This window comes from Saccoglossus kowalevskii, chromosome 18 (genome assembly GCF_978046115.1).
Source record: "Saccoglossus kowalevskii chromosome 18, keSacKowa6.1, whole genome shotgun sequence".
In the NCBI taxonomy this organism is placed as follows: Eukaryota; Metazoa; Hemichordata; class Enteropneusta; family Harrimaniidae; genus Saccoglossus; species Saccoglossus kowalevskii.
The window spans coordinates 15,112,331-15,135,138 of record NC_140658.1 but is presented as its reverse complement, the minus strand read 5'-3'; the positions used below and the strand labels follow the sequence as shown (position 1 = coordinate 15,135,138).

The window sequence follows — 22,808 nt, the reverse complement described above, 5'->3', positions numbered from 1 at the left end:
GGCCGAGTGAAGCATTTCTCACATTGTTTGCACTGAAATGGCTTCAACCCAGTATGTGTAAGCATGTGCTGTTTTAGACAATCAGAATGAGTGAAGCATTTCTCACATTGTATGCACTGAAATGGCTTCAATCCTGTATGCGTACGCATGTGTCTTTTTAGACGGCCAGAATGAGTAAAAAACTGTGTATTGTTTGCACTGAAATGGCTTCAAATCTGTATGTGTGAGCACGTGAACTTTCATACCACAAGATCGAGTGAAGCATTTCTCTCATTGTTTGCACTGAGATGGCTTTAACCCAGTATGTGTAAGCATGTGCCGTTTTAGATTAGCAGACTGAGTAAAACATTTCTTGCATTGTGCGCACCGAAATGGCTTCAATCCTGTATATGTAAGCACGTGCTGTTTTAGACAATAAGACCTACGAAAGCATTTATCGCATTGTTTGCACTGAAATGGCTTCAGCCGAGTATGTGTAAGCATGTGCTGTTTTAGATAAAAAGACAAACTAAAGCATTTATTGTATTGTTTGCACTGAAATGGCTTCAACCGAGTATGTGTAAGCATGTGCCGTTTTAGATTAGCAGACTGAGTAAAACATTTCTTGCATTGTGCGCACCGAAATGGCTTCAATCCTGTATATGTAAGCACGTGCTGTTTTAGACAATAAGACCTACAAAAGCATTTATCGCATTGTTTGCACTGAAATGGCTTCAACCGAGTATGTGTAAGCATGTGCTGTTTTAGATAAAAAGACAAACTAAAGCATTTATTGTATTGTTTGCACTGAAATGGCTTCAACCGAGTATGTGTAAGCATGTGCTGTTTTAGATAAAAAGACAAACTAAAGCATTTATTGTATTGTTTGCACTGAAATGGCTTCAACCGAGTATGTGTAAGCATGTGCTGTTTTAGATAAAAAGACAGACTAAAGCATTTATCGCATTGTTTGCACTGAAATGGCTTCAATCCTGTATGTGTACGCATGTGTCTTTTTAGATGGCCAGAATGAGTAAAAACTGTTTGCATTGTTTGCACTGAAATGGCTCAAGTCTGTATGTGTAAGCATGTGCTGTTTTATATATTCAGACCGAGTGAACATTTCTCACATTGTTTGCACTGAAATGGCTTCAATCCTGTATGTGTACGCATGTGTCTTTTTAGATGGCCAGAATGAGTAAAAAACTGTTTGCATTGCTTGCACTGAAATGGCTTCAAGTCTGTATGTGTAAGCATGTGCTGTTTTAGATATTCAGACCGAGTGAAGCATTTCTCACATTGTTTGCACTGAAATGGCTTCAATCCTGTATGTGTACGCATGTGTCTTTTCAGATGGCCAGAATGAGTAAAAAACTGTTTGCATTATTTGCACTGAAATGGCTTCAAGTCTGTATGTGTGAGCATGTGCTGTTTTAGATAACGAGGCTGATTGAAGCATGTCTCACATTGTTCGCACTTAAATGGCTTCAATCCTGTATGTGTACGCATGTGATGTTTTAGATAACAAGGCCGAGTGAAGCATTTCTCACATTGTTTGCACTTAAATTGCCTCAATCCTTTATGTGTACGCATGTGAACTTTCAGACCACAAGACCGAGTGAAGCATTTCTCACATTGTTTGCACTGAAATGGCTTCAACCCAGTATGTGCAAGCATGTGCTGTTTTAGATTGCTAGATTGGGTAAAAAAACTTCTTACATTGCTTGCACTGAAACACTTTTTCCATGGTCTGATCACATTTAGGTTCTCTGTGGATTTTGTAATCACCTCTACTGGTATCTGGCTGTGAGGGCATTTTACAATCTATATTGACTTCCATTATAAAGTTATAGAAGTATAGCTGAGTGTACGAGTGTGAATTCTGATTGGATTTGGATCAGTTTAAAATGTACTAGCTTGAAATAAAACATCAGCACTCAGCAAGCAATCACATTGCAGATTTTAAGCTGAAGAACTAACATTCTAATATTGCACATTAAAAGTTGTTTTATTTTCTTAACTTAAAGAATACCATGTAGGTAACCTTCTTATCAATTTACAGTGACAAATTATATAGGCTTTGTGTTTTTTCGGACTTTTCTAAACAGTTTAGGAAGCTATCTCACTCGTGGACAAATTGTTAAATGAAATGTACAATTCCAAGGCTTCATTGTGCGAAGTATTCTCTATCTATAAATTGGCAGCAACTTCTATTTTTATCTACAAAATAACATAACACATATAAGTCCTTTGTGTACTGTATGAAATGTTGAAATGCATAATACAATATAGCAAAACATATTTACAATGCGACATCTCATTATCCTAGTTATAATGATAAATATCTAGCTATAGTATACATACCATGTGCTTCAATGGAGCCTGGCTTCAACGTATCAAAAAAGTAGCTGGTATTGTGGAATGCTAGCTGACAAGATTGATTGCAGCATAATTAGCGTGTATAAATAGAATGCCAGTTTCATATGCTAGAACCTAAGAATATAAGATAATACAAACATGTAAATACACTGTAAGTGGAATGTATCTACGTAAAAGTATAGTGTGATTTCAAAGCGTCCTATATCGCAAGAATGCTAAATTGTTATATGTCTGGGCAACATAGATACATGTAGATACAATGAAGATGTAATGTATCAAATCAAACATATAGTGTGATAACAGAGCATGCTAGTTTTTGTGTGTTTCTGCAGAACCAAAAACAATACTTATATGTTGATACAATGTAGATGTATCGAAGTGAAGATAAGCAGCTTATCCTTCATGAATGATAGTTTTCTATGTGACCACAAAACCTAGCATGACGGCTACATGTAGATGCAATATTGGTGAAATATATGAAAGTAAATATGACATAACCTTCTGCATGTTTACATATTAGAAATCACTGTAATGAACTACACTTACCGAAAAGGGATTCTGCATGGGAAATCTTTCACTCAGTACACTATACAAACTGATTCTGACCAAAATATATATCTAAAGAATATAAAAGATTACGTTGTTATAAAAGAATTTTAAGTATATATAGTAATAAACACCAGTGTCAAGGGTAGCATAAATTTGCCTCATATTTAGCAAGCAATTTGCTTAAATTTTTCGATAGTAGAAATGGCACTTTTACATTCAACACCGGAATCACTATTATTAGAACGATTTTTTTTTCAAATCAGATGTTGCTCATGGCATATCTGAAGTACCGTAAGCATATTGTACATTTTGACATCGATATTCGAATTATTTAAATGTTTTATTTTTGACATAAGCTGCGACAAGATCAGTGAGTTATGTGACAGACTAATTATATGTACATGTTTTGTAAACAGTGAAACAACACCTACATGTAGATGTGATGAATCAAATCACATTAAGTAATTAAAATATGATCCATAAATATATTAGTTAATTAGATGATCATGTCCTCAAACAGGGAGCACCTGACAAAAAAAATAGTATTGGTTTAAACGGTCATTGGTTTGTTAGTGGCGTGAGATCATATGCGAATGTGGTATTTATAAAGTTGGTCACTATTTGCAGATGATCTTTATATTTAGGTTGCCTCTAAGGTTGTTATCTTTATATAAAAGTGCTCTCTATGGGACGTGATCTGTAAGTAAATTTTAAAGTATTATACTCAATGGCTACACATACGGCTGTGATTGTAGTATATTTATATAAATTATCACTGGAAAAGGTAATACAGGGCATAATTTCAAAAGACATACCTAGACTTTATGATTTAAAAAAAAATATTCCAATTTATTCACGACTTGACAGTTGCTATGCCCATGAATATTCATTCATGTGTGGGTCAATACATTCTAAAAGGGGCGATATATTATTTTGGGGGGAAGAGTTAGGAAGTGGGATTAGCAATTCTTAGGGGGTCAATACAAAACAAGGGATCCATTTGGAGAGCAGTATGGAAATGAATGATTTGTTTTCATATTTAGCTTCATTGCAAATTAGTGTTTGCAAGAAAAGACTGGCAGGCATGGGAATAACTGCTTGATAATGATACTTCGTTGCGCACTGTCTGCAAGTAAGTTACATTGCTGTCAACTGATTAAACAAGTCACGATTAAATAATTTCCAATATTAACAAGTGGTTAAATTGTGAAAATAAATGTGTGGACACATATTTGAGATTTATTTTGGTGAAGAAACTCACGTTTGATTAATTCCCACAATTACAAGTTGTTAAATTGAGAGAATAAATGTGTGGACAAATATTTGAGACTTATTTTGGTGCAGAAAACTCTCATTAAATAATTTTACACAATTACAAGTTGTTAAATTGAGAGAATAAATGTGTTGACAAATATTTGAGACTTATTTTGGTGTAAACAACTCGTGTTTAATTAATTCCCACAATTACAAGTTGTTAAATTGAGAGAATAAATGTGTGGACAAATATTTGAGACTTATTTTGGTGTGAACAACTCAAGTTTGATTAATTCCCACAATAACAAGTTGTTAAATTGAGAGAATAAATGTGTGGACAAATATTTGAGACTTATTTTGGTGCAGAAAACTCTCATTAAATAATTTTACACAATTACAAGTTGTTAAATTGAGAGAATAAATGTGTTGACAAATATTTGAGACTTATTTTGGTGTAAACAACTCATGTTTAATTAATTCCCACAATTACAAGTTGTTAAATTGAGAGAATAAATGTGTGGACAAATATTTGAGACTTATTTTGGTGTGAACAACTCAAGTTTGATTAATTCCCACAATAACAAGTTGTTAAATTGAGAGAATAAATGAGTGGACAAATATTTAAGACTTATTTTGGTGCAGACAACTCATATTTGATTAATTCCCACATTTACAAATTGTTAAATTGAGAGAATAAATGTGTGGACAAATATTTGAAACTTATTTTGGTGTAGACAACTCTTATTTAATTACTTTAAACCATTACAAGTTGATAAATTGATAAAATAAATGTATGGACTAATTTTTGAGACTTATTTCGATGTAAACAACTCGTGTTTGATTAATTCCCACATTTACAAATTGTTAAATTGAGAGAATAAATGTGTGGACAAATATTTGAAACTTATTTTGGTGTAGACAACTCTTATTTAATTACTTTAAACCATTACAAGTTGATAAATTGATAAAATAAATGTATGGACTAATTTTTGAGACTTGTTTCGGTGTAAACAACTAGTGTTTGATTAATTCCCACAATTATAAATTGTTAAATTGAGAGAATAAATGTATGGACAAATATTTGAGACTTATTTTGGTGTCGACAACTCTCATTTAATAATTTTACGCCATTAGAAGTTGTCAAATTGAGAGAATTATTGTGTGGACAAGTATTTGAATCTTATTTTGGTGCAGACAACTCATGTTTGATTAATTCAAACAAATAAAAGTTGTTAAATTGAGAGAATAAATGTGTGGACAAATATTTGAAATTTATTTTGGTGTAGACAACTCTTATTTAATTATTTTACACCATTACAAGTTGATAAATTGAGAGAATAAATGTATGAACTAATATTTGAGACTTATTTTGGTTTGAACGACTTGCGTTTGATTAATTCGCACAATTACAAGTTGTTAAATTGAGAGAATAAATGTATGAACTAATATTTGTTACTTATTTTGGTTTAAACGACTCGCGTTTGATTAATTCAAACAATTACAAATTGTTAAATTGAGAGCATAAATATGTGGACAAATATTTGAGAGTTATTTTGGTGCATACATCTCATGTTTGATTAATTCCCACAATTACAAGTTGTTAAATTGAGAGAATAAATGTATTAACAAATATTTGAGACTTATTTTGGTGCATACAACTCATGTTTGATTAATTCCCACAATTACAATTTGTTAAATTGAGAGAATTAGGCGAGGGTTCTCCGAACCTGCCTATTCACATAGTTCATACCCACAATAGACTCCGGTCAGTCAAAATTACTATTTTGAACTGTAGGCATTAATCAGCGATTCTGCCGGTGACGGAGAGATAGAATCCAGGTCAGGGGAAGCCCCATGACCTCAAGATTCTTTTACCCCTTACGTCATGAACCCACGTGACCGAGGCCACCTGGCAGCGCCACAGGTAGCCGTCCTTCACTCTGGTTCCTTTCTCTCCGCCTCGAGGACTTAGACCAACGTGACGGAAAGAGTGGGGAGGTTGGGGGGGACCCGGAGTCTATGGTGGGTATGAACTATGTGAATAAGCGGGTTCGGAGAACCCTCGCCTAAATTCACTACGTTCAATTACCCAACATAGACTCCGGTCAGTCAAAATGACTATTTTGAACTGTAGGCAGAGTCAGACACCGATAGGTGGCGGGTTTTTCCGAGCAAACAGAAAAAAAGGAGAATGATGAAAAACTTTTCCCCAGTCCGGGATGAAAACACACCCAAAAACCTAAGTTAAGACCCAAGAAGGGTGGTGTCTTACCTTGCCTGTGCTGTCCCCGAAGCAAGAAGCCAATGCTGCTGTGGTGAGAGGGTTCGGTGTGCCCGAGAAAGCTAGACCCAAGCCGAACTCGGGGGTGATAAGCTTGAAGTAGGACCGAAACAGTTCGCATGAGGGCGTAGGTCGACAGAAGCGAAACCTGGGAGCTTCCAGGAAGTGCTAGTGGAACAGACAATCTGCCCGCAAAAATGCAGAGACTGACTTATGCGCAGAGGCCCCTGCAGTCGTTCGGGCTGGGTCAGCAAACAAGGCCTGACCTGCTACGACGGGGCCTAACCTGAAGAGACCCTGCTCAATAGATTGGGTGTCTCCTAGGTAGTAGTTGATGAAGACGTTCTGCGTTCTCCAGAAGCCTGCCCTCAGAATGTGTTTGAGGGGGGCACCTGACGCTAGCGCTAGTGAGTTAGCAATCGCACGGACCTCATGTTCTTGTACTTGGTGTCTCTGCAAGGTCTGTGTTGAGGAGGATAGTGTATTATAGACCTCCAGTACACTTGCAGTAATCCACCTGGGGATGGAAGTCGGGGAAACCGGCTTATCCCGCTTGTCAGGGCCGTAACACAAAAACATGTGTTTGGTTCCCCGTCTAGAAAACCTGGTATGGTTCTCGTAGCAACTCAGCGCTCGGACCGGGCAGAGAAGCAATTCCTCCTGATCTCCCGGACTGACAATATTTGCCAGCCGGGGGATGACGATCGGTTGAGGATCGTGTCCTGGGATTTGGTTCTTGGCGAGAACCAGATTCGTGTCTTTGTACAACTTGATCGCCCATAAAAGCGGCACAACCGTTCGCAAAGGATAGTGCGCGCCTAGCTTTGACCGGCGCCTACCTGAGGCGAGGGCCAGTAAGAAGACTATTTTCCACATCAAAAAATTGAGTGGTGCTGATTGGAGAGGCTCAAAAGGCGGTCTGCTTAGAGCGGACAACACAGCCGACATGTCCCAGTTGGGCAGTTCCCTTGCATGGGGTCTCAGCGTCTGGAAAGCAGTAAATAGTCTCCTAATAGTAGGACAATCGGTTAGTCTTGTTCCCGTACGTTTGAATGGTGGGGCACAAGGCCGACCTGTAGCCTGGAGGCTACCCACTGTTCTGGAGATGGAGTCGCCCTGAAAGGGCGTCGCCAGACTGTTCCTCACCCCTGGAAGGTGGTGTGCGGTTAGCTCCACATTGTATTCCAGGCACCAAAGGAGGATTTTGCTCCGCTAGGACTGACAACGATGGGGAATGCATCCCCCCTCCTTCTTGAAGGAGACCACCGCTGCATTGTCTGTGTGAAGCAGGACTCTGTGGTCTCGAACTACGGGTAGAAAGCGTGGTAGTGCTAAGTACACTGCTCACAGTTCGAGCCGGTTGATATGGTGGTCCCAAAACTATGTGGGAGCCATATCCTTGGGCTTGTTCGTCCAATAGATGCGCTCCCCAACCCTGGGGGGAGGCATCTGTTACCAGAATCATACCTGCGGCGAGCGGGTCCAGGGGGGCCCCTCTGCCCGAGGTTGGTCAATGATGATCACCAGGGCAGGGCTTCCTTCACTTGGTCTGAGATCGAAACTCGCCTATCTAGTTCCCATAGGAGAGCTCGGCGTTATAACAAGCGTTATACCGGGTGGCTGCGTAGTGCGGCCTAGGGAACGACCCTTCGAACTGAGGTCATCATTCCGATGATCCGCATTAGTTCACGGAGGGACACCGAGGGAACGCTGACTAGGCATTCAGCTAGGCTGCTTAGCGCTAAGCAATATGCTTGAAATAGCTAAGCCAAGCTTACCTCGTGTCAAAACTCCATGCCCAGGGACACCAACTGCGCGTTGGCTCGAGGTGGGGCTTGTCGATTTACTAACAAGCCCAACTGGTGAAGTAAATCCTGTGTTAGCCTGATGCGTTTGGCTATTACCCCTTGCCCGGGTTGTTGGTAACCAGTAGTCTGGGTACGGGTTGAGGTGTACCGACATCTGGTGAAGCAGCAGCACTACCTGTTTCATCCCTCTGGTGAACATGTAGAGCGCTGTGCCTAACCCGAACGGGGGGGGGGCACCGAAGTTCGAATACTTGGCCCAGCTGGGCGATTCGAAGGAGATGGCAACTCGCTAGGTGCATCGGTACGTGCAGGTAGGCCCCGCTTAAGTCTAGCGGGGCTAGCCAGTCAAAACGGTGGATGGAGAGAAGAACCCTGAATGGTGTCTCCATGTGGAACCGATCGAGGGGCACGTACTGATTCAGTCTGTCTAGGTCCAAAACTGGATGCCTGCCACTTGTAGATTTGGTACTACGAACACATTTGGGTAGAAGCCTGGACTTCCAGCTGATGTACCCTGTGTATGGCGTCTTTCCTCAGCAAACTGCTACTTCCTGTCTGATTGCTTCCGCCTTGCGGGAGTCCCCTGGCAGTGCCCAACAGGGGAGACACTGACGGGGGGAATGGAGATTTCAGCGGTATGCCGTAAACGGATGTCACCACCTGGAAAGGTTCAGGTATCGGTCACCCGCCGTCTCCAAACCGGACTACACCGGCGCAATCTGTGTACGACAGGGATGTGTGGCCGTGTGTTCGGCAGTTGCAAGGGGGGGTGCTCCCTTCCCCCATGAGGCGAGTTCCCCAAGGCCTGAAGTAGTCACTAAGTTGTGATCTGGCCACTCAACGAACACGTGCCTGTCCCCCCAGTTGCAGAGGTGAGCGTCAAACATGCTTCCCCTGCTGCCGGGTAAACGTCCGCCCAGAGAGGGTGAGGAGCTACCACCTGGCTCTTACCTCCCTGGGGGCGCGCCACTACCCTTCCCTCCCATGGAAGGGTGTAAGCGCTTGCTCCTGGCTGACTCTGGCTAGCGGACAATGCCCTAAGGTGTTTTGTTTTCTGTGCTTGGGGTGCCCTCCGCTTGCCCATGGCAGGATCAACTGGCTAGCGGATTCGATCTGAACCCTCTGATTCATTGCATTCCGAAGCTTCGAGACTGTACCCACCATTCCCTGAACAAAGAGGGTGGAGGGTGTCCAGTCTGCGTCACTGAGGTGGGGGACGTACCCCAGCTCAGCTTGTCGGCAAAAACACGTGCGTCTAAGGCCACGTCTCGTAGCACAGTAGTGGCCCTGGCCAAGCGAGCCAGGCAACAATAGGCGGTGTCGCACGTAGATGTGCGGTGGCCCACCAGTAAAAATGTTGCCTGGTCTAGGAGGCTGGTGCGTTCTGCCTCCAAGGTCACCAGAGTGCTGGGCACGCATAATAATGCGCTCAAGCAACTCTGCCCTCAGGGCTAGATGGGTCGTCCTCAATTGGCAAAGACACCCATGGAACGCGGCTATCCCCCTTTGCCCGGTTTGCCAAATTCGTGGTACCGGGGTCTGGGGAAGGAGCCTTGGAATCCGGTTGGGGGCGTTTTGGTATCATCCCACGCTATGGGGTCTGATCCCGAGACACACCGACCGGGTAGCGTTTGGTCCAGTGGGAAGTGTTGCCTAACGTTATCCCCACCCGGGGGCCTTAAGCATTACATCCTCCGCGGCTGACCAACGCCGCCCATCAACACCGTTTGCGTGCTCTGCGCCCTACTCCGCACTCAGATGGACAGGGGAGAGATGTACCAACGGGATTGCTTTGGATCCCGATGCCTGTGAACCCATAAGTGTTAAAGCCACCTTAGGTGATCACTTTAGGATCAAGGGTGGGGGTATATACATCGTGTCACTGGGATCGATGATACTCTCATGACAGGGTCGGTTCCCTCTGGGGACGCCCGTGGGTCGGTAAGAAAGTAGTCAAAACCCACAGCAGGGACCGGACACAAGGATAAATTCGTTACTGTTGTACCGTTACCGTGTGACGAACCCTAGCTGGCTGAAAGTGGGGGGGTCAACGAGTGCCCTGCCCTGAAAGCCCTGCCCCGAGATCGGAGACTTGGCTGCCAGCACCCCATTGGCATTCAGTGCCCGTGGATCCAGAGAAGAACCGGTGCAATTAGCCTGAGCCTCGGCCACCCCCCAAAATAGTGGGAGAGCCGTGACTGGGAACAGGGGTTCCCCGGAAGAGACGTGTTTGAATGCAAACATGCTTACGTGTCTCTTCCTGCTTGCCCACCGAGGGGACACAGTGGAGACAGCTCGCTCCGACTGTGTCTGATCTACCCGGCCTGCCAGGGATGCAATTGCCCTGACAGTCTTTCGACCAAAGCCCTCAACTCGGAGGAAAACTCGCCGCCGTGCGAGGAAGGGTCCACGAAGAGACCCGCAACAGGCCCCATAGAAGGAAAGCCTCCAGGGGCACAGCCTCGCTGCAGCCGGTAAAATCGGGTAAAAAACACCGCCTGAAAAAACAGACTGTGAGGATGCCTTCCGATCAGCGGGGGAGACCGAGAAAATATCGGTACCTCCGCCGTCGGGCCTCTTACTCGACGTCCCGGTACATGAAGTACCGGTAGCCGAGCGTGAGAACTTTCCACTCATGCAAAACATGCAACTCACTTTAACCGATTTGTTTACTGGACGCGCGACCTTGCTGTGATGCGGTCAGTGTCAGCGATTTTGATGGCTCTGAAAGAAAATCTCAGGCCTCAGAACTCCAGTGAAAAAAACACGCTTTCACGCAAAAAAAACCCGGAACCCACACGTAGCCACGACAAAGCATCTCGGATGCGGGTTCTATGCTGGTAGATTCTGAATAAACCACTGTACGGTCGGCTCGAAAGACGAGGAGACCGGAAGAAAAAGGCAGTGAGCCTTGGAGCTGTCATTACGTCGATATATTGCTAAATACATTAAAAATAAAAGACGACATGCATGAGGGAGACGAATTACAGTTGTAAAAGGTGCCGCCATGAAATCAACATGTGATTACGTAGTGGCGCCGGATTTTGATTGCTTTGCTGTGAAAAATAATACACACAAAGGGGAAAACGACACGAGGGTAAAAAAAGACAAGGAAAACTTATCCTGCCAGCTACCATGTCGGATGCCGAGCAGCGGCAACAACCCAAGCTATAAATCTGGACAGGAAAAAAAGCAGGCGATCCAGCAGAGCTCGCTAGATATTCATCTCCACTCGAGGCGGAGAGAAATTAAGAGTGAAGGATGGCTACCTGTGGCGCTGCCAGGTGGCCTCGGTCACGTGGGTTCATGACGTAAGGGGTAAAAGAATCTTGAGGTCATGGGGCTTCCCCTGACCTGGATTCTATCTCTCCGTCACTGGCAGAATCGCTGATTAATGCCTACAGTTCAAAATAGTCATTTTGACTGACCGGAGTCTATGGTGGGTAATTGAACGTAGTGAATTAAATGTATTAACAAATATTTGAGACTTATTTTGGTGCATACAACTCATGTTTGATTAATTCCCACAACAACAAGTTGTTAAATTGAGAGAATAAATGTATGGACTAATATTTGAGACTTATTTTGGTGTAAACAATTCGCATTTGATTAATTCCCACATTTACAAATTGTTAAATTGAGAGAATAAATGTATGGACAAATATTTGAGACCTATTTTGGTGTAGACAATTCACGTTAGATTAATTCCCACATTTACAAATTGTTAAATTGAGAGAATAAATGTATGGACAAATATTTGAGACTTATTTTGGTGTTGACAACTCTCATTTAATAATTTTACGCCATTACAAGTTGTTAAATTGAGAGAATTAATGTGTGGACAAGTATTTGAAACTTATTTTGGTGTAGACAATTCGCGTTTGATTAATTCCCACATTTACAAATTGTTAAATTGAGAGAATAAATGTATGGACAAATATTTGAGACTTATTTTGGTGTCGACAACTCTCATTTAATAATTTTACGCCATTAGAAGTTGTCAAATTGAGAGAATTAATGTGTGGACAAGTATTTGAAATTTATTTTGGTGTAGACAACTCGCATTTGATTAATTCCAACAATTACAAGTTGTTAAATTGAGAGAATAAATGTTTGAACTAATAATTATGACTTATTTTGATGTAAACAACTTGCGTTTGATTAATTCCCACAATTACAAGTTGTTTAATTGAGAGAATAAATGTATGAACTAATATTTGTTACTTATTTTGGTTTAAACGACTCGCGTTTGATTAATTCGCACAATTACAAGTTGTTAAATTGAGAGAATAAATGTATGAACAAATAATTGGGACTTATTTTGATGTAAACAACTATTATTTAATTATTTTACACCATTACAAGTTGATAAATTGAGAAAATAAATGTATGGACTAATATTTGAGGCTTATTTTGGTGTAAACAACTCGAGTTTGATTAATTCCCACATTTACAAATTGTTAAATTGAGAGAATAAATGTGTGGATAAATATTTGAGACATATTTTGGTGCAGACAACTCATGTTTGATTAATTCAAACAAATAAAAGTTGTTAAATTGAGAGAATAAATGTGTGGACAAATATTTGAAATTTATTTTGGAGTAGACAACTCTTATTTAATTATTTTACACCATTACAAGTTGATAAATTGAGAGAATAAATGTATGAACTAATATTTGAGACTTATTTTGGTTTAAACGTCTTGCGTTTGATTAATTCGCACAATTACAAGTTGTTAAATTGAGAGAATAAATGTATGAACTAATAATTATGACTTATTTTGATGTAAACAACTTGCGTTTGATTAATTCCCACAATTACAAGTTGTTTAATTGAGAGAATAAATGTATGAACTAATATTTGTTACTTATTTTGGTTTAAACGACTCGCGTTTGATTAATTCGAACAATTACAAATTGTTAAATTGAGAGCATAAATGTGTGGACAAATATTTGAAATTTATTTTGGTGTAGACAACTCTTATTTAATTATTTTACACCATTACAAGTTGATAAATTGAGAGAGTAAATGTATTAACAAATATTTGAGATATATTTTGGTGCATACAACTCATGTTTGATTAATTCCCACAACTACAAGTTGTTAAATTGAGAGAATAAATGTATGGACTAATATTTGAGTCTTATTTTGGTGTAAACAATTCGCGTTTGATTAATTCCCACATTTACAAATTGTTAAATTGAGAGAATAAATGTATGGACAAATATTTGAGACCTATTTTGGTGTAAACAATTCGCGTTAGATTAATTCCCACATTTACAAAGTGTTAAATTGAGAGAATAAATGTATGGACAAATATTTGAGACTTATTTTGGTGTCGACAACTCTCATTTAATAATTTTACGCCATTACAAGTTGTTAAATTGAGAGAATTAATGTGTGGACAAGTATTTGAAACTTATTTTGGTGTAGACAATTCGCGTTTGATTAATTCCCACATTTACAAATTGTTAAATTGAGAGAATAAATGTATGGACAAGTATTTGAAACTTATTTTGGTGTAGACAACTTGCATTTGATTAATTCCAACAATTCCAAGTTGTTAAATTGAGAGAATAAATGTATGAACTAATAATTATGACGTATTTTGATGTAAACAACTTGCGTTTGATTAATTCCCACAATTACAAGTTGTTTAATTGAGAGAATAAATGTATGAACTAATATTTGTTACTTATTTTGGTTTAAACAACTCGCGTTTGATTAATTCGCACAATTACAAATTGTTAAATTGAGAGCATAAATGTGTGGACAAATATTTGAAATTTATTTTGGTGTAGACAACTCTTATTTAATTATTTTACACCATTACAAGTTGATAAATTGAGAGAATAAATGTATTAACAAATATTTGAGACTTATTTTGGTGCATACAACTCATGTTTGATTAATTCCCACAATTACAAGTTGTCAAATTGAAAGAATAAATGTATTAACAAATATTTGAGACTTATTTTGGTGCATACAATTCATGTTTGATTAATTCCCACAATTACATGTTGTTAAATTGAGAGAATAAATGTGTGGACAAATAATTAGGACTGATTATTGTGTAGACAGCTCTTGTTTAATTATTTTATACCATTACAAGTTGTTAAATTGAGAGAATAAATGTATGGACTAATATTTGAGACTTATTTTGGTGTAAACGATTCGCGTTTGATTAATTCCCACATTTACAAATTGTTAAATTGAGAGAATAAATGTATGAACAAATATTTGAGACCTATTTTGGTGTAAACAATTCGCGTTAGATTAATTCCCACATTTACAAATTGTTAAATTGAGAGAATAAATGTATGGACTAATATTTGAGACTTATTTTGGTGTAAACAATTCGCGTTTGATTAATTCCCACATTTACAAATTGTTAAATTGAGAGAATAAATGTATGGACAAATATTTGAGACTTATTTTGGTGTCGACAACTCTCATTTATTAATTTTACGCCATTACAAGTTGTTAAATTGAGAGAATTAATGTGTGGACAAGTATTTGAAACTTATTTTGGTGTAGACAATTCGCGTTTGATTAATTCCCACATTTACAAATTGTTAAATTGAGAGAATAAATGTATGGACAAATATTTGAGACTTATTTTGGTGTCGACAACTCTCATTTAATAATTTTCCGCCATTACAAGTTGTCAAATTGAGAAAATTAATGTGTGGACAAGTATTTGAAACTTATTTTGGTGTAGACAACTCGCATTTGATTAATTCCAACAATTACAAGTTGTTAAATTGTAAGAAAGAATGTATGGACAAATATTGACCATAATATATGTGAGTATACCTGTCGTTAAATTAATTTCCACCTCTACAAGGTTGTTAAATTGAGAGAATAAATTTGTCGACAAATATTTGATACTTATTTAAGTAAAAGACCCAATGAAATAATGAAATAAATATAATGGTATCATTGGATATTTGATTCAATTGTGAAACTTTCTAATAAAATCTTAACTGTTGACTTCGAATTCTAAATCAACAATTCCGGAGACACAGTACAAATTCCACAACACCACAGAAGATATTCGTCACAAGACGTAAGCTATTTTATTATTTATTCATTTAGTTTTGCATTGTGGAGTTTCGTGAGTTTATTATTTTATCGCGACGTTCTTTGTTTACTTGTTACGGTTTGAAGGATTTCAGTTTATTTGATTTACGTTTTCAAGGTAGCTCTGAGCGGGACTCGACGTTGGACGTTGAGTGGTGTTTATTTTTCTAACTACTCCGGTGTTCCGATGAGTTGAACGGGAAAGTGAAAACGATTGCTGGTTTCTGATTGCTTTGGTTCTGGCATGGACGTACTGGAGATGGACTCTGCACGGTGATTCACACCTGATAAGACGCATTGTCTTTCTATTGTACTCATCTCAAATTTATGAATAGGCAAACGTACTTTCATCTTGGCTGAGTTGCCGCCCGATCTTAGTTTTGATTTTTCACGACAAGATTCGAATCTTAAATTGTATATTATATTGGGTCAAAAAAATACAGACCTTGCCCGTGAGCTGGTGCAATGTTAAGTTGTAAATCAAAGGTTTAACGCAAATCCGTATGTTCTAGTCAAGTTTACGAGCATGTTTGTAACGATCTTCTGCATTTGTTAAGAATTTTAATTTAATATTGCCACTAAACCCGGTGTGAGCGGATGACGATTTTTTTTATCAGATGTTCAATTCAAGATGGCACAAAGCTCAAGATGTTCGGAAAAGTGCGGCCGCCGTAATTCGATGTTAAAAATGGACTTCTTTAACATTAGCTTTCACGTTCATGGTGGGCTCTCGCGAGAAACAATACTGCTGTTCGTCCTCTTCAGGGACGGCTGAGTCGACAGTTTCAATGTCTTCAATATCAAAATCATTATCGTCTAGTTCCAAAATATCGGGATCAACGAAATCCGAACTGAAACCAAACTTTCTCTGGTGCCTGTTCGTTGCCATCTTGTTTTCTCTTGGCTATCGTAAACAGATCGTCGGGGGCTTCGGGACAAAACTAAGATGAACCGAGCTATAATCGGGCGTGTTCGTGATCGTTTCCCGTGGACAGGAATTCGAAATTATGCAGACACGATCGGGATTAACAGTAACCTGGTGGCGGCAACGCACATACATCAAAGCGAGTGAACATTGTGCAGCGTTCATCTCTAGTATGTCCATGGTTCTGGTGAGTGTGTATCTAGTGTGATTCAAACCCATGTCGTTTGTATTTGGCAGTTTTTCCAGTTCCCATGTTGGCTACGTCGTAATATGCAACCACTTCCCGGTTTTATTGTGATTTTGTGAGTGTTTAATGATGCCTTCGTCACCCGTCACGCCATGACCCAGTTTCAACCACACGGCCATTTTGCAACGAAGTGCGTGACCCTCGGCGTGACCCGACTGACTATATGATCGTTCTGTTCAACTGTTAAGCTAGAATTTATTACCATTATTATCATTATATTGTCACGTTATTTGTTCTACCTTATGTGTAATGTCTTAAGTATCTTTATTGTAATTTGTATATGCCAATCCGATATACCGAGGAAACAACCCCGATTGACGGTCATGTATTTTGTGACTTCACCAATTCATGTGTAGGTACGGCTTCTAGAACCGTGCCAAATAGCGATTTACAGTGAAACTATTACACCCCTTATCCAACACCGGTGCAAAGCAATAAACACAACTGTCCCTTGTATTGAGAATACACGCCAATGAAACACACGCGATCTGTTCATACTTGATATTTGTAATTTCATTACATCAATAACTCCACAAACATGAATGTCTGACGTGCACCCTTTAATCGTGGATATATATCACTTACCTTACTCAGAGATTTTCCTTAATTTTGACATAAGTTCGTCCTGTATAATCTGTCTCATGCAGTCAAACCGACACAATGACCCCGTTGACCTCGAATCAATGCCCTCTACGGTGACATCATTTTATTAACAGTGACATTGCCTGCAGATGGCGCTCTTGTTAAATGCTTTGGTACCTCAGGTCAACGCAGGCTAATATTGCATAGTAGCCGTGGTTCAGACATGTATTGATAAATATTGTACTGTATGAAATATTACTTTCAGATTCCTCTGTGTATCTGAAAATCATGGTCATTCATGGTGCTATTGTAATGGTATATGAGTGGAAATGCACTAACTCATGACAAAATAAACGGAGTTTGACGTAAGTTGAAACATTTGTAAATATAATCTACGCATATATGCAATATAATTTACGCATTTTGCACTAAACAAAAACTACAAGGGAGGAATTTTATGGATTTCTCTATTTCGTTTATATATTGACAATGTAACTATTTTTTTTTGTGTGCCATTTATTGTATATAACGTACTTGATCAATCCATTATTGTCCCTGATTTCGCCTTCCATTCACTTTCTGTCCAAAACAAGCAATAGTGAAAAGCACAACAACGTGGTTATTGGTACCACCCGAGGTCATCTTTAGACAAAGTGGGGTGTCGGGCTGATATTTGTTTACTCGTTAAAAGCAGTAAGGTGCCACATACAGCAATGTTAATAATAAAACAAAATAATCACTTATAACCGAAAGTTTGTGCGCACAGACTGCGTAGACTTTCAATAACCGTTATCGACATTTGATGAAAAAATATATTAATATACAGACACACTAAAAAATATCTACGAACCGCTCTACGCGCATTTACCAACTACGACACCATTTAATAATATAGCCAGTTATATTATCTAAATTATAAACTACAGCGCTAATTAGTTAGCTAATTAGAATATATAAATTATAAACTACAGTGCTATTTAGAAACGATATATCGTGACTTTAAAATTATAATTATTAATATAATTTGTCCCCCATAAACATTGTTCTATTTTCTTTGATGTATTAACATTTTGTTCACAATAGTGTTATATTCCATTTAGAAAAGTACAAACATGAATTAATTAAGCAATAAACCACCGCCGGAGGCGAGTATACCACGAAGTATTGCACGATTCACGTCATATATGCACGAGCGGTAGAGTTATGAAACAAAGCAGATGCTGCATGTGTATTTTAAAATAGAAGCGGTGTCAGATTCTTCGGGAGTTGGTCTAGACGTTGTCGGAAACATCCGCTTCGATCGTTACGGTCACTTCTCTATCAGAGGATTTGTTTTTATACTCCAAACTGCGAGACAGAATACTAACATAATTAGAACTATTTCAGGTTTCTTAGTTTTATCAGTAAAATTGAGCTATTGCATGAAACTGAAATACTTTGTACATTTTTTTTTTCATTTAGCTTTCTGGTTTATATAACCACCAATTTTGTCCTTCAAAGCAAACTTGCCCTACAACAAAATGTAGCAAGACATGAGTTATCTTGTAAATTGTTGAAATATGTCAACAGTTCATTTTTTTTTGAAAACAAGAGATATTTACACACTAGTAAAATCAATTATAAATTAATTGCTATAATATGCTCATTTAAGTTGTGCCCCTGATAACAGAAGGTCATACAGGTTATGACCCTGTGAGAGGGTCATTTAAGTTGTGCCCCTGATAACAGAAGGTCATACAGGTTATGACCCTGTGAGAGGGTCATTTAAGTTGTGCCCCTGATAACAGAAGGTCATACAGGTTATGACCCTGTGAGAGGGTCATTTAAGTTGTGCCCCTGATAACAGAGGGTCATACTGGTTATGACCCTGTGAGTGTCATTTAAGTTGTACCCCTGATAACAGAGGGTCATACAGGTTATAACCCTGTGAGAGGGTCATTTAGCTTGTGCCCCTGATAACAGAGGGTCATACAGGTTATGACTCTGTGAGAGGGTCATTTAGGTTGTGCCCCCGATAACAGTGTCATATGGGTTATGACCCTGTGAGAGGATCATTTGAGTTGTGCCCCTGATAACAGAGGGTCATATGGGTTATAACCCTGTGAGAGGGTCATTTAAGTTGCGCCTCTGATAACAGAGGGTCATACAGGATATGACCATGTGGGGGGGGGGGGTCATTGGAGTTGTAGCCCTCATAACAGGGGGTCATTGTGCACCGGGTACATAGGCCATGTGTTATTAAACAGCCAGAGTTGTTGCAGTAGTTGAGAACAGAAGATCTGACAGACATTCAAAATAATGTGGCCATAGAATTCCTACACTGTTTTTCCCTTGATTCTGAAAAGAGAAAATGAGCAGTAAAGCACAGCTAAATGTATAAAACAATCGTCACGACTGTTGAGATTACTGTGTCAGCAGATATGATCTTGCATATTTAATATGTAATTGTTCGCGAACGGTTATTGGAGTGGACAAATGTAGTATAGGTGGATCAAAGTACAATGCAATACAAACACACATAAATCAAGAGTCTAGGTTTGTTGGATAAAAGAGAATTGTTTATTAAATACTACTCAATATCAGACATATTTGAAATGGAAGACTTTTTACTTCCAGTGAAAAATAGGAAAATTTAAAACATTACCGTTAAAATCCTATTATAAAGCGCGGTTTATATTACAATGTATCAAATAAAAATTGGGATCAACAGCTCAAGTTTGGGGTGCGGTTTATATTAGGGACATATTGCAATCACTAAATGGGCGTGGTCATTTTTTTCCCACATTACTCGCACAAAACAAACAATACATCGTACAATCTTTTGAATATAAGCGTAACTCCAATTTAGATGTCCGGGAAGAGTGATAAGCTTCACGTCACAAAAAAAATATTCACATGAAAAGAAAATACTCCGTATATTTAATGTAATATGCATTTTTTTTATTTTCTTCGTAACGGAAAGTATATTCTGACAGGAGTTTCAAATAAAAACAAACATTAATGCATTGCTTAGTAGAAAATGATCATGGTAAGGCACTAAAAAAGTACGGTACCGTGGCTACGGTAACGCAATCTGGCCATGCTTCGGCTCACAAGTGAATAACTTACTTGTTTTCGAACTGTTAAAATTGTTGATTATTACTCAGTAGTGATTATAACAACGCACGAAAATTAAACTCGTTGAATTGTTATCAAATGCAAGTAAAATTCAACTTTTCGGTCACATGTAAACGATCGATGCGATATCCGCCATGTAGTTTGAATGCACACGAGACATTACTTGACCGGGTAAGTCAAGTCGTTAATTAACCAATCAAAATGCTGGATGGTGCCCACGTGTTCAAATTACCTTAGTTCATTTAAATATGTTAATGCAGGTCACCGACTTCATGGTGAACGAAACCCGGAAACGATTTACCGATAATGTAGTGCGATCTTTTGGCTTTGATTTGCATTGGAAAACGACGTGACTTTTTTAATCAAGAAATTAGTTGTTTTCGAAAGATAAATTGAGCATTGAAAAAGAATTTAACAGTTTTTCGGTGAGAACAGCTCATTGTCGAAAACTTGCGACACACGGACGTATTCATATGGAGTATTGACACAAGTTGTCACAAGACAAAAGCAGTTCCACTGCGTGTTTGATATCCTAAACACTACTGAACAATAAAGAGGTGTGAATATTTTTAGGCACATTGTCGAAACAAATGAATAAGATTAGGAATAATGTACCAGCTCGTTGAAACAAAGTCGGTCACGACCTTGTTGAATTGGGGGTGCGGTTAGTAATAGGTACTTTTCATGTTTTCAATTTTTGTTGAGAACCCTTTAACACTGAAGCCGAAATCGGGGGTGCGGTTACTATTAGGTTTGCAGTTTATAATAGGATTTTAACGGTAATAGTAATTTGCTATTATAGTTAATCTTCCTCATCAAACTCATCTTCAACCTCTCTATATCGTTCCCTCAATACATTTTGCGTCGACTTAGGAAGGGCTCCACCCTTAGTGAGCTGAAAATCCCAACAAATTGCAGAGTGCAGCCAGACTTTCTCTATATTTGCCTTTCTGTTTCTGGCAACACCAAGAAAGCATGGCTTCCATTGACTTGTCCACGAGCCACTGTACCAATGAAGTTGAAAAGTTTCTCCATCTGCGTCAATTTCAACTACCTTGCCAAGCTGGGGAGTATTTTTTACATGTGGTACAAAGACTGCAACCATCATATCTGGATGGAGACTGTCATAGTCGTCGACGCTCTGTACACCTTCATCCATAACACTCGGCTGAGGGGAGTAATCTCCGTCAAAATTAACAAATGCCTCTTCATTTGATGCCTCTCGATGAATTGGAGTACTTGTATTAGGTATTGGTCTAATTGCCCTGCCAATCACCACCTGTAAATATTGGAAAGCAGTGTAAGTGACATGTCATGATAATGTTAGTAAACAAGCAGCCTCTGTTCAATTTGCGCATGCTCGCAACAGGTGTGTCACGTTAGCTCGTCGCTGCGAACTCTCTGTTCTACAATATTTTCAATGAACTAACTTTATAGCTTGTAACTTAGTGCTTTACCAAACAGTACGCAGAAATGGGGGATCGTCCGCGTCGTGATAAAAAGAAGGACAAATCTGCTACAAACAACGAAACAACGTCATGCTATTTTCAAGATGTTCATGGCGACAATGACATTCTGCCTGATACACCTGGAACAGGGGATGAACATGAAACTGAGTAATCTCTCTCTTGCCAATATGAAGTCCCTAATGAAGTCATGTCTATGTGAATTGGAGAAAGAAGTTTCTGGTATTACTGTCACCACGTCATCCATTTTAAAGGAACAAAAGAAAATTTCAGAACGAGTGGCCGTTGTTGAAAACAGGTGTACAGATTTTGAGAGTTCATTACAGTTCACATGCCAGGACGTGGACAACGTAAAAAGTGCTGTCCAAAGTCTTCAGTCACAGGTATCTAGTTTACAGTCAGCTTTGGCGTCAACCACTGAGCGATTAGTAATTACGGAGACGGCATCTATCAATTTGGAGCGGTATACACGGGGATATAATCTTAGATTTGGTGGAATCGCAGAAAACGAAAAAGAAGACTGTGCAACTATTATAACTAACATTTTAACAGGGAAATTTGGAATGTCTAATGTATTAATTGACAACGCCCATCGCGTTCATATACGTGACAATAGGAAGGAAAATAGTGTACCACGACATATATTGGTTAAATTTCCCGTACGGCTTCAGCGTAGCGATATCCTTGCTAAGAAACGTTCCTGTTTAGTTGATACAGGAATATTTGTAACTGTAGATCTCTGTAAATCAGATTTGGATGCCAAACGTGCTTTGAAGGATGTTATGAACTCTGCTTATAAGAATGGTAAAAAAGTACGTTTCACAAATGGTAAACTATTTATCGATGGTCAGTTACATAATAGTCTTAGTAATATATAGTAATGTAGATTATTGTGTAATGTAACAATATATCATTTATCAGACCCATTACTGCATTTTATGTCGTCGAGCTACAAGGGAGTCCTTATATAAGTTCAAACTTATTTGTTTTGGTATTTAGAATGAATATACTACACTGCCAAAAGTTTCAACCTCCATTTTAAGTGGAAATAATTAAAATAACCAAAATGAGTCAATTGTATATGTGGGACCTCCTGCACTGTTTTCAAATAATGTGATACATGTCTACCAAGCTTTG

At 38.9% G+C, this 22,808-nt stretch overlaps 1 long non-coding RNA gene across 1 annotated transcript; it reads right to left on the bottom strand.

Moving 5' to 3' along the window:
- Nucleotides 1–1,968: 1,968 nt before the first annotated feature.
- On the bottom strand, nucleotides 1,969–17,185 carry LOC146731611 (uncharacterized). The gene is made up of 4 exons (XR_014927047.1): nucleotides 17,092–17,185; nucleotides 2,905–2,976; nucleotides 2,344–2,472; nucleotides 1,969–2,199 (listed from the first exon to the last, which is right to left on the bottom strand). It is a non-coding gene; the product is annotated as an uncharacterized LOC146731611 (long non-coding RNA).
- Nucleotides 17,186–22,808: the final 5,623 nt, after the last annotated feature.